This window comes from Cryptomeria japonica, chromosome 10 (assembly GCF_030272615.1).
Source record: "Cryptomeria japonica chromosome 10, Sugi_1.0, whole genome shotgun sequence".
In the NCBI taxonomy this organism is placed as follows: domain Eukaryota; kingdom Viridiplantae; phylum Streptophyta; class Pinopsida; order Cupressales; family Cupressaceae; genus Cryptomeria; species Cryptomeria japonica.
This window is the reverse complement of record NC_081414.1, coordinates 704,555,478-704,567,483: the sequence shown is the minus strand read 5'-3', so window position 1 is coordinate 704,567,483 and position 12,006 is coordinate 704,555,478.

The window sequence follows — 12,006 nt, the reverse complement described above, 5'->3', positions numbered from 1 at the left end:
TCTACATAATCAAGCAAGTTCCTTTTGTGAGTAAATGTCTAACTTGCTAGCATAACAAATTAGAACACACTTTCCCAACAAGATAACTTGTAATATCCCGGATAATTTTTTTTTGTGTTTAGGTGCAATAAGAATTACAAACAACACATAACCCGTTAAGGTTAGAAAATATAATCTCAAAGCTTGCTGAAATTGCAACCCTTCCACTTTCTGATCACCAAGTGCCCAATGTGGGAAGGTGAGAGCATACGGTGATAAGGGGTTCGTTAGCTCACTAATTTGCTAGAAATTATAAAGCAAATACAATACTGGGCGGCAAGCCAGCCCCTTCTGCTTATCTAGAGGGAAAGCAAGGAACTTGGCGGTGAACCAGCCAAGAGAACAATACTGCAGACACAAATCACTACTGCAATATTTCAGCGGGAGGACCTTTTTAGCGGGATATGAGATTACGATCTAGAATGGGTTAGTAGTACTACTACTTAACCTTACAATAAAGAGGAAAGTGAGAGTAGAAGAATATTGCTGAACATAAGAGATAATGATCATTAAACTCATTCAACATTAAAAACGACAGGCTGGATATGCAACAACCCATAAACTCACTAAATTAATTACTCATATCTCACTCAAATCTCACTCAATTCACTCCAAGTCTCTGCCAAACCAACACTAGACAAGCAACAACTAAGACAAACCAAAAGGGAGCTACAAAAACACTTCAAAATACCTTGCATGCATCCCAATGCACCCTCTAAAACGCATGCCTAGCTAGGATATTTCGATTTGCATTATTAAATTCAAGACTCAGAGAAAAGTGCCACAAACTTACAAGATGTATCACCAACAACCAGAAGGAAGATTGAATCAATACCCAAAATGATCAGTCACTCAGGTAGAGAGGTATGGTCAAAAACTTGCTTCAGCCACAGGGAAACCAACAACTCCAGAAATCACTCCAAACTCCAAAAACACTGAAATACGCAATGAAAATATCATAGATTACATCACGCAGCTAGGTACTATATCTGAAGCACGAAACTGGAAACACTAGGGAGCCGCACTTCGAAGCTTCAAAGTTCATAAATCTAACAGCATAACGATGCAAATTTTCAAGATGATCCAAATGAGGGTCCAAGGCTCTTACTTACAACTTTTTGCTCCTAAATTCAAATGCAAATGCGCCCAAATACATCAAATTACATGTCACTTCATTATTGCCCCCAAAGGCGCCCAAATACATTTGAAAAATATGAAATAAATCCCTCAAGGGTGGCATCCCCTTCCCTTAGGCAAGTTCGAACTTTTGCCTAGGATAACAAGTTGCAAACAAGACATTGAGTGATGCTCATGAAATAATACGATTTCCCTTATGCCATTGACTTAGCAAATTTTTTAAAAAATCACTTCAATAAAATAAACTTCTATTTCCCAAAGTCGTCCAAAATAATATAATTAAATATTAACCTTAGAATGCAGTGTTAATATTTAATAAATCCTCCTGCAAGCCAAATGCTGCTCAAAACCCAATTGAATTGAGGAGTGAAGTGCTGACCCATCCACCAGACTGAACTGAATCTCTAAACTGGCCTGCTATAAATAGAATCACTTGAACTGATACTTACTAAAAATAGTAATTCAAGCAATATAGCTCCGAAAAACATCATCTTCGCACCCAGTGATAGAACATGGCAAACTATGTAAGATAGCATCATCTAAACAGTCAACCCTTGACTTTTAAAAATAGTAAGTTCATGTTGCACCAATGTTTGAAATCCTAATTTTTCATTCCACATAGCCTACGGGTCCCTGAGATAGGCCAATGGACCAATGAAAGCACATCATTGAGAAGGGGACATTACATAACTTCAACTGATGTCTATTCCTGAGCAGATTTAGAAGTCATCTATGGATTTAATTACTACTCTATTGAAGGTATAAGACAAAAATTGTTATTTTGTGATACTTGATCGGTTAACCAAGTTTGAACATTTCATCGCCATCTCATTAGAGTATAAGGCACTACAAGTTGCAAAGTTCTTCAAAGAGGTGTTCAAACTCCATGGATTGTGTAACATGCTAATCAAAAACAACATGCTGAAATGAAATAAAGCATTTTGACATAAATGTAACATGCTGAAACGAATATAGCTGTTAACATGAACATTGCAATTTAACATATAAAGGAAGAGATTTTTTTTTTTTGAGTATGAACAAATATCCGAAAGTAACTAGTTCTAACTAGCTTTTACTGAGAAATGCATCATGATGGACTAAACCAAGAACATGTACGGAAGATATGAGAATATTAACACATTGCATTGAAATAAAGAGAGAGGTTTTAGAGAGTACATTTCATCGGATGCTAACATTCAGAACTTCGTAGCTTTATCAAGATACCAGTGAGGAGGGAAAGTATCATCAAGGCAGTTTTCCGCCCAACCATGGACTTACTAGTCCTCCATGCCATATCCAACTGGATTGGCCCAACCCTTCGCAGGGAGGTAACAAGAATTGGAACTCAGTGCCATCTGAGACTTGGTGTTAGGACCTACACAAGCTAGTCGGCCATACACTATGGGTAAACCCCCAACTAGTATGATGCTCCTGACTAGAGGTGTATCTGATACTAATGATCTGATGGTAGCTTGCACTAAATAGCAACACCTTGGCCAAGGTTTAAGACTGCAAGCACAATTAAAGGTGTTGTCAATGATCACCTCCCTTCTCGGCATAGATCAAATGGGTTCAACTGAACTCATATAGGAAGTTTGACCATAGGTATGTTTAATATTCATTTATTAATAGCTCTAGTACTCATAAAAGTTATTGATTATTTCTTCTCATTTATGATTGCAAAGATTTGTATTGATTCAACTGAATCCCTCGGATGGGAAAATAGGGGGCATAAGGGCCGCCAACTGTACATCCAACTCATAAGTATGGAATGTAAACCATGCCTAACATGTCTCTGCTATCATGGCATCTTGAGAATATTCTTTCAATGGTGATGCTATTTGCATTGAGGTATAGCAATACCCTTCTACCCACTATCTTCCTAATCTAGGGTATTGGTTTCATCATACTCAAGGGATGGAAATCTCAACCAGATAATTGATTCTTATGGCTGTTTTGACTGTCCAGACTTAGACAAATTTGAAATAGCTCGATAAAGGGGTAAATTCTTCATATTACAAGTCTCTTGGGCCTGTACATTCTCTATACTGAGGCATAATATTTTTATGTGTCTTCGATCAGCTTTATTCTACAATGTTTTGGTTATAACCCAACTCATAATACACTTCAAGTATATGATAAGTATAACCTTGTCTTCTCATTTTTAGATATAAACTTAACCAACCTTTCTGTTCATAATCCCAATACATATTAATTACTGACAGAAGAGTCATTCATTGCTGAGACTTATAACACAATAGGTTATATTGTTTGTTCATGGGTCTTACTTTAATTCTTCTTAATCATAAAATATCAAGTCTTGAGTCTATTGTTTCCCATTTGTCACGAATGCAGTCTCAACTATGCATTTCAAGGTGCTTCAAAATGTGTTTACTTTTCTAATTAAAAAATTTAATACTCAGCCTTCTATGTATACACAGACATGCTGTATACGCACAACCTTACTGTGTATATACACTATGCTTGTGTATCAAAATTGGGACAAATATAAATTTATTTCTTCATATATATTAAGCTTAGTTTTCAGTTATAAATGATCGCAAAACAAACAGGGGTTTCTTTTACTTTGACCCTTGAAAACTCTACTTTTTTCATCAAAACATAAAGAAAACCACACAGATTCAAGATTTAGTTTCTTGTCCAAATATGGTTCTAAGACAATAAATAGAAAGCATAATTTATTCCCTTCAGTTTAGAAGAAGCACATGACCTGTATGTTTGAAGAAAAACGTTTGATTAATGTTTTCCAACACCTTTCCCTATAGCAAAACCCCTTAGCTCTTGAAATCGCAGAGCAGAAAATGCAAGTCGTGGAGCAAGAAAATGATAAAACATAGAGCCAAAATACCTCCTTCTTTTGCAGCCAGAAGCAATGAATAATGTTTCATTCAATCCACAAACCCCCTAATATCATCTCCAAACGTTTTCCGTCATGTGATCCACCCTAATACCAGGCGTATTTCCAAATCCGCCTCAAGAGGAGTCATGGTATAATCATGCCTCCATCCTTCACGCCTTTTTCTTGTCTCAAGCTTCTTGGAGAAGGTTCGACACTTCACGCCAAAAGAATGTTCGAGGCTTTCTTCTCATTTTTTTGAAGCTTCTTAGTCATATCAAAATAATGAAATGTTGATAATAAGTTTAGTCGCTTTATCTCAGTTCGCTCGATAAAGAATATATCAAGGTTAAACGATTTGATTGTTTTATAAACATTACGTTTTTTTTAATGCAACTTCCTTTATTGCCCGATAAAAGAACTATAACTTGCTCATCAAATAATAATAGTGTATATGATGAGAATAGCGTTATGAAGGCGGGGGGGGTGAAAATGTTTAATATATATTTTGCCATGCCAATACACTAGCTTATCAATATTACCAAAAGGAATTTGACCCATGGTGTATATATATATTTCTTTTTATTTATATTTATAAATGAACTTTATCTTTGCTAGAGTTGTGTAAAACATATTCATATATTTATCCATATGAATATATACGCCTTATGTATGCATGCCTATGGGGGCGCGTATACTGTTGGTACACATACTCTCATAGTCATGCTATGCATAAGTTGTATATATTGATATATATACATATATAAATATATTTACATGATAAAACATGAGCCTCTGTGGAATTTAAATAATAATTAATTAAATAATTAACTAAAAATTCCTTAAAATAATAATGAGTTATCTCGAAACGCAATAAAAAACCTAGGGTTGTGAAGGCTCAAATCTCTACACGGCCAACTAGGGTTACTTGACGTGACAATAGATGAAGTTTGACAAGGTTAATCATGAGACTACCTGGCTCAAGGTTAAGGCTTTAGATGACATTAGTTCTTTCTTCCCTTTACCTCCTAACCTGATGATACTTTCCCTCCCTTCGCGGAGGATGGCGATCTCCTGCACACACTTGGCCAATTCAATTAGTTAGATCAAAATTTGTCCTATTCTGACATTTCATAGATCATTGACGAAAGTAAAACATCATGTCATTTTGTTAACTATCAAGTCATCGATCTAACAATTATGATTCATCAAATCATCATTCTAAGTACAGTTGACTTCATTCAAAATGCATGAACATCTAAGGATATTCATTTAATTTAAACATGAAAAGCTAGGGCACATTCATTCAATTAAAACATGAAAAATAGGGCACATTAAACATTGTGCAAGTATAGCATAGATACACTAGGCCAAACATATATCATGGCATAATCACTGCATATTAACAACTAGGGCACAAGTGAGATGTAACAGATTGCCAAGAAATATAGTCATTGAATAAGATAGCAATTTTCTCAATGCTTTTTGGTAGGAGTTGTGACATTTTCGCACATCGCCCCATTACAAATGGGGACCTGTTGGTGTGCGGTTTATCATTCACTGAACACTAGAATAAAATGTTCAAGGACACTCTACCCGATCTTGAATAAAATCACTGCATATGCCAAGATTGCGTGAAGACCATACGACAACTCTAAGGTTTATATGTGCAAACTACCGGCTTTATGTTGGATAGCTTCCTTGGTGATGTTTGCTGCAATACAAGGGGGACTTACGCTCAATTGATGTCATTCACAAGTTAGGACTTTAAAGAATTTGACAATAAATGTTATACTTTTTTTTTTTTGATTTTTAATTTTGGGATTTCAAAAAATAGGGATAAAAATGGGAAAGGTTTAGAAGTTCTATGCTACTTCTAAGAACTTGGGAGACAACTACACAAAGTAAGTGCAATCTTCAACGGTTGTGTTCAAGATTTTCATACTATGAAAAATACTATCAGTTGAATAATATTTATCCAAAGTAGAAGTTAAAACATCCACAATATAAGCTTAGGCTAACTTCACACATTGAACAAAAATCATTTAGTCAGAGAAAGTATGAGCAATAGTTTTACCAATCTATACTATCAAATCCTTCATTGATCTAACAACTTTGTAAGCGAATCTATTCTATGTGGAAGAAAGTAGGCAACCATGCAACCATGTCATAATAATAAGGTTTCAAAGTGAAATGCAAGTGAACTTTTATTATCAAAGTAGCTCTTTGCAACAATTTTATAAATCTCCCCCCACAACAATTTGAGAGAATGGGAGTATATATAGATTTCTGTAAAACAAATGAAAGGCAAAGATCAACTTAAGGTCTACGGTCGAGATCAAAACATAACAACCCTAATTAGGGTTTCCCAAAATAACATCGAGGACAAATGCATGAAGGACAAGTGGCGCGAGGAACTATCTCCTAGGAAGGTGCATCCTTGACCTCTTTTGTAATGTCCCCTATTTGGGATCACCTTCTATTTTACCCTAAATTCACAAATCCAGAGTGAACAAGGGCAAACATAATTAGGAAAATATAAGCTTAGGCTAACTTTACACATTGAACAAAAATCATTTAGTCAAAGAAAGTATGAGCAATAGTTTTACCAATCTATACTATCAAATCCTTCATTGATCTAACAACTTTGTAAGCGAATCTATTCTATGTGGAAGAAAGTAGGCAACCATGCAACCATGTCATAATAATAAGGTTTCAAAGTGAAATGCAAGTGAACTTTTATTATCAAAGTAGCTCTTCGCAACAATTTTATAAATCTCCCCCCGCAACAATTTGAGAGAATGGGAGTATATATAGATTTCTGTAAAACAAATGAAAGGCAAAGATCAACTTAAGGTCTACGGTCGAGATCAAAACATAACAACCCTAATTAGGGTTTCCCAAAATAACATCGAGGACAAATGCATGAAGGACAAGTGGCGCGAGGAACTATCTCCTAGGAAGGTGCATCCTTGACCTCTTTTGTAATGTCCCCTATTTGGGATCACCTTCTATTTTACCCTAAATTCACAAATCCAGAGTGAACAAGGGCAAACATAATTAGGAAAATAATTCTCATTTAAGAATAAGATAAGATAAACCTATTTTTCAAAACCTGCAATGAGATTAGAATACAATGCTGATATAACTCATGAAATACATCCAATTCTAGGATTAGGATATGCATAAACCAATGTCAACAATTTCATTGAAACTCAACCATAATGAGGATTGGCAGACCTTATTCTCTGTGGCCTCGTGGTCCTTAACCAATGGTAGTCAACCCTAGGCCCAATAGTAAGACCTTATCCTCTACCCTAGGCCCAACAGTAAGACCTTATCCTCTGTGGCCTCATGTGGTCCTTAACCGATGGTAGTCAACCATCATAATGAGGTGGTGTACCTAGTGAGGGCTTTACACCGTTCCCCTCCATCATATCAACCTCTCATCTCTTATGATCGATCCACTTCAACAATTGATCCTTGTGGAGATAGTAGGGAAGCTACAATAGGGTGCCTTTGACCCTCAACCCTGGGCCCAAGGTTAGGACCTTATCCTCCTTGGCCTCATGCGGTCCTTAACCGATGGTCCTTAACCATCATCATGAGCTGGGCCCGTGGTCCTTAACCAATGGTCCTTGACCATCTTTACGAGGCATTGTGCCTAGTGAGGAATCTCTCACCATTCCCCCTATTGTCTCTCTTCCTTCTATCACAATTGCAAATAATGATAAAATATACAAATTATACATCATTATGTTTTATTACATTAACAATATTTAACATTCCCCCTCTTATGTCATATTAATTATATTGAATTAACAATATTATATTATATTATCAGCATCATATTGTATTAGCAATATTATTATATTAACAACAGCTTATTTTATTAACAATATTATATTATATTGATAGCAGCCTATTGTATTAATAATATCATATTATATTAATAGCATCATATTGTATTGACAACAATCTTATATTCCCATATTTATACTGTCCAGCTTTTTATATTCTTATGTCTCTTGTATGAATTTAGAATTGATTGTCAATGACTGTTGTTTCAGTTGTATTAATGATAATATCAAATTGTATCATTAGTTTTAATTGTGTTTAATTGCATTAACAATATTAAATTATATCTAAACTAATGGTTGTATTAGTGAAGTTAAACTGTATTAATAGCAGCATGATATATTATCAGTACTCCTCATACCCGTAATATATCAAATTGTATCATTAGTTTTAATTGTGTTTAATTGCTTTAACAATATTAAATTATATCTAAACTAATGGTTGTATTAGTGAAGTTAAACTGTATTAATAGCAGCATGATATATTATCAGTACTCCTCATACCCGTAATGATTACCAGACAAGGTGCTGCTGATAGCGCTTAATTCTTCCCGTAAACTCCTCTTATTCTCTTTTTCCCTTCGTATTCTCCTTTCCCTATCCTTCCGTCTCCTCTTTTCTTACTTAACTTATTTCCTTTCTTCTTCCGTATTCTCTTTTCTCTTATTCTTCAATGTGTGTCTTTGTTTGGAGGAAGGTGGTCAAAGGTATTTAATTTCTTTGACTGGCTATGACCCTTCCTAAAGGATATGACTCTCCCCCTTGAGTCGTGCCTTTTCTGATTAAAATTTATTATTCTTAAACACAGCCCAATGCATTGGTAATTTGATTGGTGCTTTCCTAATAAACAAATTTTGATATAAGTAATGCACATATTAATAAATTCTGTATAGTTCTATTAATAATAATATGTGATGCATATATTAATAAATAATTTGTGTATAATAATTTTTAATATTAAGTTTGTGAATAATAATAATTACTGAAATGTTTAAAGTAATCCATAAAGTGAATATATACATATATATGGACATAATATAAGGGACATTACATCTTGAGTGGCAGTATGTTCAATGAATCTGGACACGATCAGGCTGACCTCCTCCATTGTGACATGTGGCATCATATTGACCTTGAATTCCAATCTATCCAAGTCATCTACACACGTTGTAAAAACAATCTCCCATTTCAACTCCTGCTTCTGGAAGCCATCCCGGATGGACAAGAAATTCGATGACTTAGTCAAATAGCAAACCCACGATCCTTGATTAGTTAAAGGAAAGAATGAAAATAAAGTCACTCAAATTAAATTAGCCAATAGCTCAAATTCTGAACTTAAAGTTATACTTTTGAGTAGATTTCGAAAAATCTACCTTTACTTTTGGATTTAATCAGAAAATTTACTTTATCTTTGGAAAATCCTCCTTCAAAAGTGTATCTTCCTTAACCTTGGGAGAGAAACACCTTTCACCATTGAACTTGCGCAAGAATGAATTGAAAATGGCAAGTTGAATTGATATAAGGATGAAGAAACTCAATTCTTTTGGCAACTTCATGTTTTTTTCTTAGATTTGTTGAACAGACTCTTTTATTTCCTTTAAAATGGCAACTTAATGTCCACAAAAGAGTTCAAATGAAAGCTTCTATTTTTTTATTGGTGCCAGTTCATCCTCATCCATGTATTACTTAGAAAGTTTCCATTCTTGTTTACTTAGCCAAAATATCTTCTCTTCGAATGAGTTGGCATGGAATCTTCTAGATTCTTGTTTGAGTTCAAAAATTTTCCAAGTGTTGAATTTTTTGAAAATTTCTCCGTGTTGGATGGATTTTTCAAAAATATTTTAAGTGTTGAGTTCATTTTTTTGACCTCCAACCTTTGTTTAACCTTCATCCATTGTGGATTTTGATGCAGGAGCATCCCTGGTTCTTGGCAATCTTGCATTAACCAAAAACATTTCCTTTTAGTTTGCTTTTTTGTTCTGTAGTTTTAGCATTTCTTTCTGTATTCTCTTGGATTGGCTCATTGGATCTTGCAGAGATGAATTTTGCTTGAGGATATGTTCATCTTCCTTATTCCTAAACCATAGAGCATCTGGATCATTTTCTGACAAGTTATTGATTCTGGATTTTGAGATAGTTTCTGGCTTTGGACACTGGAACTGCCTGGACCTATTTTTCCTATTGGAGAATCTTGCGGATCCTTCCCGTAGCTTGTGGAGCCCTGTTCATTGATTCCGATGTTCCTTGGCGTGTGGCCGACCTTCCCTTTGATCCGCACTTCATCCTTTGGATTTTTTGGAGGAATCTCTTTGCCGGAGGCTGGCCTGTTGGTTTACACGTTTGGTCTTGTTCTTCGGCATTTGATCCCTTCTGGGCAGACCGGATCTCCTTGGATCATAGAAATTACAAAGTTACCCCAAGTTTCCGGGACAGGGACGGCAGGGGACGGCGGGACGCATTTTCGAGACGACAAATTTTTTTGCCAAATTTGGGGACGGCTAGGGACGGCAAAGGGGACGGCTATATAAAATATAGGAAAAATTTAAAATATATAGGAAAATTTCAAAATTCGAAATGTTCGTATGAAAACATGGATAAAGCATGCATACATACATTATATTCATATGAAAACAATAAAACATGGATATAGCATGTGTATGATACTATGAAAAGTTGAAAACATTTTAGAATGTAAATTCTGGACATACAACATTGTTAATACTCAATAGACAATATGCAATTATGCATTCATAAATCAGAATTTCAATTCATTCACACTGTCAATATGCATATCAATAGACTCAAAGGTTAAATTTTCCCTACTTCTATCGACGCAGTTTCCCCCCATATTTTTCAAAGGGGGTTTGGGGGCAGCGCCCCCAAGGTGGGGTCAAGGGGCATCGCCCCTTGGGCGCTCCCTGTCGCGATACAAGGCGGGGTCCAGGGGTAGTGCCCAGCGAGGCCAAAAAAACTTATTCTTTAATAAAGGCGTTGGGTGTTATTTTTCTATTGACTCACCGAGTTTGGCGATTTTTTAATCTCTGTGTCAAAATGTCCAAAGGCTACACTGCTGCCATATAGTTTCATTGTCAAAATTATGAATTAAATTAATAAATTTAAAATTTAATTAATGTGATCTTTTAATTTTTTTTATTTTTAATAACAATTTGAATTAATAAGGGGCCTATATTAGAAAATTTAAATAAAAAATTGATAATACAACTTTTTAAATTTTTTTAATATTTTTTAAGGGCCTTAGAATGGGGGACGTCTGGCTGTCCCCGAGACGGATTGGGGACATCCCAGCCGTCCCTAGCCGTCCCCGGGACGTACGGACGTCCCCCAGAGCTAGGGCAGGTGTCCCCCCATTTCGGGGACGTCTCCTCAAAAAACAGGGCAATTTGGGGATGGGGGGAAACGTCCCCTGGCCGTCCCCAAGTCCCCAAAACGTCCCCGGGATGGGGATGGGGGTTTTCAAGTTGGGGACGCGTCCCCGGGTAACTCTGAGAAATTATTGTAATTGAGCATTAGAAGTAAGTCAGATATAGAACATAGAAGATAGATCTTAAGATTTAGAGGTTTGGAGTTGACCAATTATGTAATTGAGCATCTATGTGGTAGGCCAGTGGACCGAATCTTGTGATCCGAATGTTACCGGTTATTTGTAATCAGTTTTCATGATCAAATTCATTTAGTTCTGCATTGCCTCCATCATATCCTCTTGTTTCTGTTGTGTTTACTCTTGCTGCCTGGTCTAGATTAATCTCTTTGAGGTTCGTCCCAACTAGTGACTGGACCAAACAGTATCAAAGCGAGATTTTGTTCCGGATATTGCATTGTTCTGAGAATTTTGTTGTAGGGTAGCGGACTGTGGATCCAACCTGCAGCTGCAGAGAACTGGCGTAAAGATGGTGCGAAGAGGAAATAGGATTGGTGGAGCGCGTGGGAATGCAGACCTTGCCGTGATAGAAATGTTGAGAGGAAGTGCAACATGGTTTGAAGCCGTTGGAACAACCTAGAGAAGAGGCTGACATATTGAAGATGTGAGGGAAGATGAAGAAGAAGAAGCACCGACAGAACAAGTGGCAAATGCATTGGCAATTGATCTAGATGAAG